General features: G+C 43.6%; 1 long non-coding RNA gene across 1 annotated transcript; it reads right to left on the minus strand.

Moving 5' to 3' along the window:
* Nucleotides 1-309: 309 nt before the first annotated feature.
* Nucleotides 310-3,134, minus strand: LOC140701706 (uncharacterized). Its single transcript, XR_013538149.1, has 2 exons — nt 2,524-3,134; nt 310-1,321 (listed from the first exon to the last, which is right to left on the minus strand). It is a non-coding gene; the product is annotated as an uncharacterized LOC140701706 (long non-coding RNA).
* Between the last annotated feature and the right edge of the window lie 2,317 nt (nt 3,135-5,451).

Here is a 5,451-nt window from a genome sequence, read left to right on the forward strand (position 1 = left end):
TATTGTTTTGTCTGGGGAGCTTGGGACAATTCAATCCACGTTGCCAAAGAATTGGAAAAACAATTTATTGTTTTTATTTTCCAGCCCTCATTTTGGAACTGGCATAAACATCTTGCTATGGGTTTTGGAACGCTTGAATTTTTACTGCACCATCCAGAGGCAAGTGGTGGCTAGCCTGATGAAGGCCTGTATGGGCTGAAAGCTAGCACTGGCATGTGGTTTGTTTTCAGTCGTATAATGGAGGTATCACCTCTTCATTGCCTTCGATTGTGTACAAGGACCACACTGCTTCTTTTTTCCCTTTTCATCTTTTGTTTATAGCTACTGTTAATCAATCACTGTTAGTTTCTTTACCTTTTAGTTTCCCTCTGTTTACAATCACCCACAAAAAAACATACACTTGTTAATGTGTGTATAAATTCTCCAACTGAAGTAACACTTCATGCCTCTGATAAAGGGGGCAGGGAACCCGACAGCTGCTATCATAGAATCTGTGGCACTACCATAAGTATGTGCATTGTTCCACTAAATGCCAATATTTTAATGGCTGACGTGGAGCAAAGCAGTCCAAGTTGCTCCCCCAACCTCAAAATCCTATTCTTTGCTTGAGATTCATGGCATCTGGATTCATACAGAAGAGGTGACTCTGATCAAGTTCCAGCAGTATGTCAGTATCCACCCCATCATCAGCTTGAGTTTAGAAAAGCTCTGTGACATAGGAGGCGCAATCAGAGACAGATTCGCTACTAAATTATTTAAGTCAGACATCTGTTGCTGCAGTAGCAACACAACAAAGTGAATAAAACAGATCCGTAAAATCAGACTGGGATCTAGCAATAATCTATTACAGAATAAATGCAGGATATTCAGGAAACAACAGAACATCCATTCTTGTCATCCACAGTTCCCAGTTGATCAAGAGAATCCCTATGTTAAAAAATATATATATTGCATGATGCTCCACACATGGTGGCTTTGTACCAAGAGGATTCCGCCCTATAATTTTAAGAGAAATACAGCATGTCCAATCAAAGTCAGAAATTTGCCTGCCTGCCTGCTGTCCAGGTGCTCATTGTGTGGATGGGCAAGGCCCCTTCCATGCTTTTCCTCCTCATGCCTCTTCTAAGCCAGACTTGGAGCAGACAACCTTTCATACAGAGGACACTTCAAAGTAGAGGACTGTCAACGTGTTCTCGAAGGCTTTCACGCCCGGGATCCGATGGTGGTTGTGAGGTTTTCCAGGCTTTGGCCATGTTCTGGGGTTTTTTTCTTCCTTACCATTCGCCAGTCTCTGTGGCCAGCATCTTCAGAGGACTGTCATCTGTAAAGCAGGATATATGGGTCTCTCAAGCTGGAGGTGGACTAACATTTTGAGGGTTGGTCCAGACACCTCAGAGTTTCTAATGGTTGGTAGGCAAGCTAAGCCATGTTTGGAAGTACGGCCTGTTCTGAATGAAACTGTACTCCCTCTGAAGGGTTCTTTTACTTTATTGCTTTAGCAATTAATTGTAAAATGCTCGGAGATTTATTTCTCAGCCAATTAATTAAATATTTGCAGCTTGGAAGTGCTCCTGCTATAATGCTGCCAGAAATTTTTCCATCTGGGGCAAAGGACATGATAGTGCTTCTACAGAGCTTGAACAAACAGTTTAATCGATAATATGTTGGTCTAGATTAAGAATAGTGGGTAATGTTTTATATTAATTAAGTTAAAGATTAAATTAAACATTAAGTTACTAGTTCTAAGAAAAATAGAGAGACAAAACAGCACTGTTGTTGGCACTATTACTTCAATAGAGGTTTGTTGGTTTTATCCCTTCCAGTTGGCTCTTTTTGTAGTTTAACTTGGTTTCCCAACCTGGCACTTTACAGAGTAGTCTTTGACTATAAATCCCACAATTCAATTGCTAGCTTCAGATGGTAGGATTTGTAGTCCAACACGTTTGGTAAGTGCCATTTTTGAGAATGCTGTCCTAGAAAATGGGCCTAAGAACCTGTTTCATTAAACTTTATTGCTGATCTTCTCTCTTCTTTCCTTCCCCTCTCCAGTTAAAAGGATCAGATCATTCGATTCAAAATGGAGACAGCAGCCCTTGGTGGACGATTCTTGGTAAGTGGGCTGTAGATCAAATGAAGCCTAAACTTTCTTTAGAATCCAGAATTACTAAACTGGGGCTGTTATATTTGTATGTCTCATCAGAAAACAAGACTCACTTGAAAAGCCAATAACGCTAGGAGAAGTACAAAGCAGCACGTGGAATGGTTTGAATCTGTAAAGAAAGCCAAAGCTTTACTTTGCTAAACCTGAGCAGGCCTATCAATTATAGGACCTGTTGGAGGAAGTTAATTCGTAGGATCCGCCACAAGTTGGAAGCTACTTGGTGGCCTATAAGAACCACGTGGACTTCAGCCTGGCAGATTCAGTGCACTCCTGCTCAGAGGTTCATCTCTTTGATTTCAGTAGTGCTCATGTATTCACTCAGAAATAAATTATTTAAATCAAATGTTATACACAGGACTCACTTTAAAGGAAGCATGCAGTATCCAACCTTGACTTGCCCACTTTGCTTTGGGAACCGTCATCAGGGAGGCTGCCACTGTGTCCTACTTCCAAAAAAGGAGCTGAGGTTGTGGGGGGGAGGGAGAAGCAAGAATCGGCATCTGGGATGTCTCAGTCCTTCTAGCTTCCCAAAGCTGCCCACCCCCAACAAGCATCTGCACCCAGACTGCCTGACCCCATGCATCATCCCTCTCTATCCTGCCCTTCCCCTGAATTCGTGGTGGCAGGCCTGGCACAACCTTCTTCCCAATGGAAAGTGAATTCAAGGCACAGATTTCGAGAATGTGTTTGTGTTTGTGTAACCCCCCCCACACACTCACTGTGCTCCCCAGTTTGCTTTTAATGCCATGATCCGCTCCACCCTATTCAGATATTTTTCATGCCTAATTAATTAAAATAGTACTAATTTTAATGTTTAATTTTCCATCTTAAATTATGACATAATTAAACTAATGTTCTAATCATGTTTTCCACTAATGGGGCAAAAATTAAAATATTACCCTAATTGGTTTAAACATCATTAATGTATTCTGAGCTCTGCTTTTACCCTTCCCCCCCCCACCCCCACTTCCACCATCCCTCGTTTCATGCTTGGCAGCTGCCTAGACTGGCAGTGGTATCTTCCTTTGATACTGACGGCAGGCTAGCATCTTCCACTGCGGCTCATGACCAGGACAAAACTGGGTCCAGGTTCATCCCCAGAGCAACTCTTGATTGTGTTGGAAAGCAGACTGGGTGACACAAACGCTTCCGCCATCCATTTGCTTGTCACTCATTTGCACCCTTCTCACCTACCCCCTGAGATGGCTGCCTCATAATGCGTAACAAGGGGCTGGCCCGATGAGCCTGCAAGATCCCAGGTCAATGGCTGTTCTGGCCAGGAGTGTCTCTGCCCAGCTTTGACTGAGGGCCTCGTGCACCGATTTCATCCTCTTCCGGACAAGACTGATCTAGTCACAACGTCAGACACCTCAGTGACTGTCCCTTTAGATGACTGCCCACAGACTCTGTATAGGGCTGCCCTTGAGGAGTTCATAACCTGACGCTTATAGAACATGCTGCAGCCAAGTGGCCTTCCAGTTTGCATCTTTCAGGTGATGCTCTCTAGGCCTGGCTTCTGTTTTTTTGCTGGACCCTGTTCAGGGTGCAGTTGCCTCTCTAGAGATGAATTTGGGCCAGGATATCTGGCAGACCTTGTCCTTCCATATAAATCTCTAAGTTACTGTCTTCTTATGAGGCCTTGCCTTGTGTCCCCCACCCCCTACTAAAAATTCTCTCTCAGTGGCAAGATGGATCAGGATACCTGTGGTGTCACCCCGACTGTGGTAGAGACCAAAGAGTGAAACAGATCCTGAATTAACCAACAGCAAATCCGTCTATGTTCAGTGCCAGTGTCAAAGAAGGGCACAGTGGTGCCCAAACTTAGGGGCAAATACAGGCTTCAGACGAAAGGCCAGGGATTGTGGGTGGGCTTTAGAAGAAGCAAAGTAAAAGGATCCTAACCAGACCCTAGGGAATGAAAGCAATACCTAAGGAGGTTTCTGGCTACTCATTTGACCTAAATTTTTCTGACTAAGGTACCCAGTGTGGAGAAAGGGACAGATTAGGATTCAGGAGATCTAGACACTGCCATGGAAAACCGCTCCCGAAATATCTCATTTACCTTGAAAGCTCTATTTTGTTGTTTAGTCGTTTTAGAGCATACCAGGCCCTCCTGTCTTCCACTGCCTCCCGGAGTTGGGTCAAATTCATGTTGGTCACTTCGATGACACTATCCAGCCATCTTGTCCTCTGTCGTCCCCGTCTCCTCTTGCCCTCACACTTTCCCAACATCAGGGTCTTTTCCAGGGAGTCTTCTCTTCTCATGAGATGGCCAAAGTATTGCTATAAATTGCACATAACAACAAGCATAACAAAGCCTTAATCTGTTGACTCTTCAGGACTGGATCATGTCCTCCACTCTGCTATAGAGTGGCTTATTTAAATATGTTCTCTCTGGTTTGGAATGATGATTCAATAGTTAGAAAGTATTTTGCATTTTTTAAAAGTTCTTCTTCATGGCCTCTGTGAAACACACTGTGGGTGATCCGTGGCTGCGTAGAGCCTCTTCGGAATATTCTAGAGCTTCTGCGGTAGCAAAAAACACATTAGAATAGACCCCTCCCCCTCGGTATAAGTACCTTGGCACCAGGACTCTCCCTTCAGTTTTCTCTCAACCACCGCATTGAAGAGCCTCGTACATCTATCTTCTGTGAGTCTGAAAGTGAAACAAGTCATTTTTACTGCTGAACTTAAATTCTTTTCTCTTTATTATTAATCAAAGATACATATACAAACTGGTTTAGTTTTCTTCTCCATGCCTTGGCCTCTGGCCATCGCACCCCCCTCACTCCGATTCTTCTTTTTCTTTTTATTGTTCATGGTCCCATTCAGGTACTGTGTGATTTGCGATAACAAGATCCCGCTATCGGATGGTCACGCAAAGTGCCTTTTTTGTTTAGGCGAAGCACATCAAATCACCTCGTACCCTCATTGTAAAAATTTCAAATGAGTCCTCCGTTCTCGCCTATCTCAACTTAAACTCCGCCTCTGGGAACAGTTTTTGCATCCGGCAAAACCCATGGCTCAAACTACATGTGAAACCATCTCACAAGCCAAAGCCATGAAAAAAGCCATTGCAGAATCATCGAAATATCGTTCCTCCCCTACTCCATCTCACTCTGATGTGTCTTCCACTTCATTGAAAACTTTTAAGACACACAGATCTAAACAGCTGACATCAAAAACTTTGACATCGAAGCCTTCTGGAAAGTGAAAGCCTCCCAATCCAGTTCCCTGTCCTCTGCAACCGAAACAATCTAAACAAACCAAATCAAAGACCCCGGCAGTCC

Source organism: Pogona vitticeps, chromosome 1 (genome assembly GCF_051106095.1).
Source record: "Pogona vitticeps strain Pit_001003342236 chromosome 1, PviZW2.1, whole genome shotgun sequence".
In the NCBI taxonomy this organism is placed as follows: Eukaryota; Metazoa; Chordata; class Lepidosauria; order Squamata; family Agamidae; genus Pogona; species Pogona vitticeps.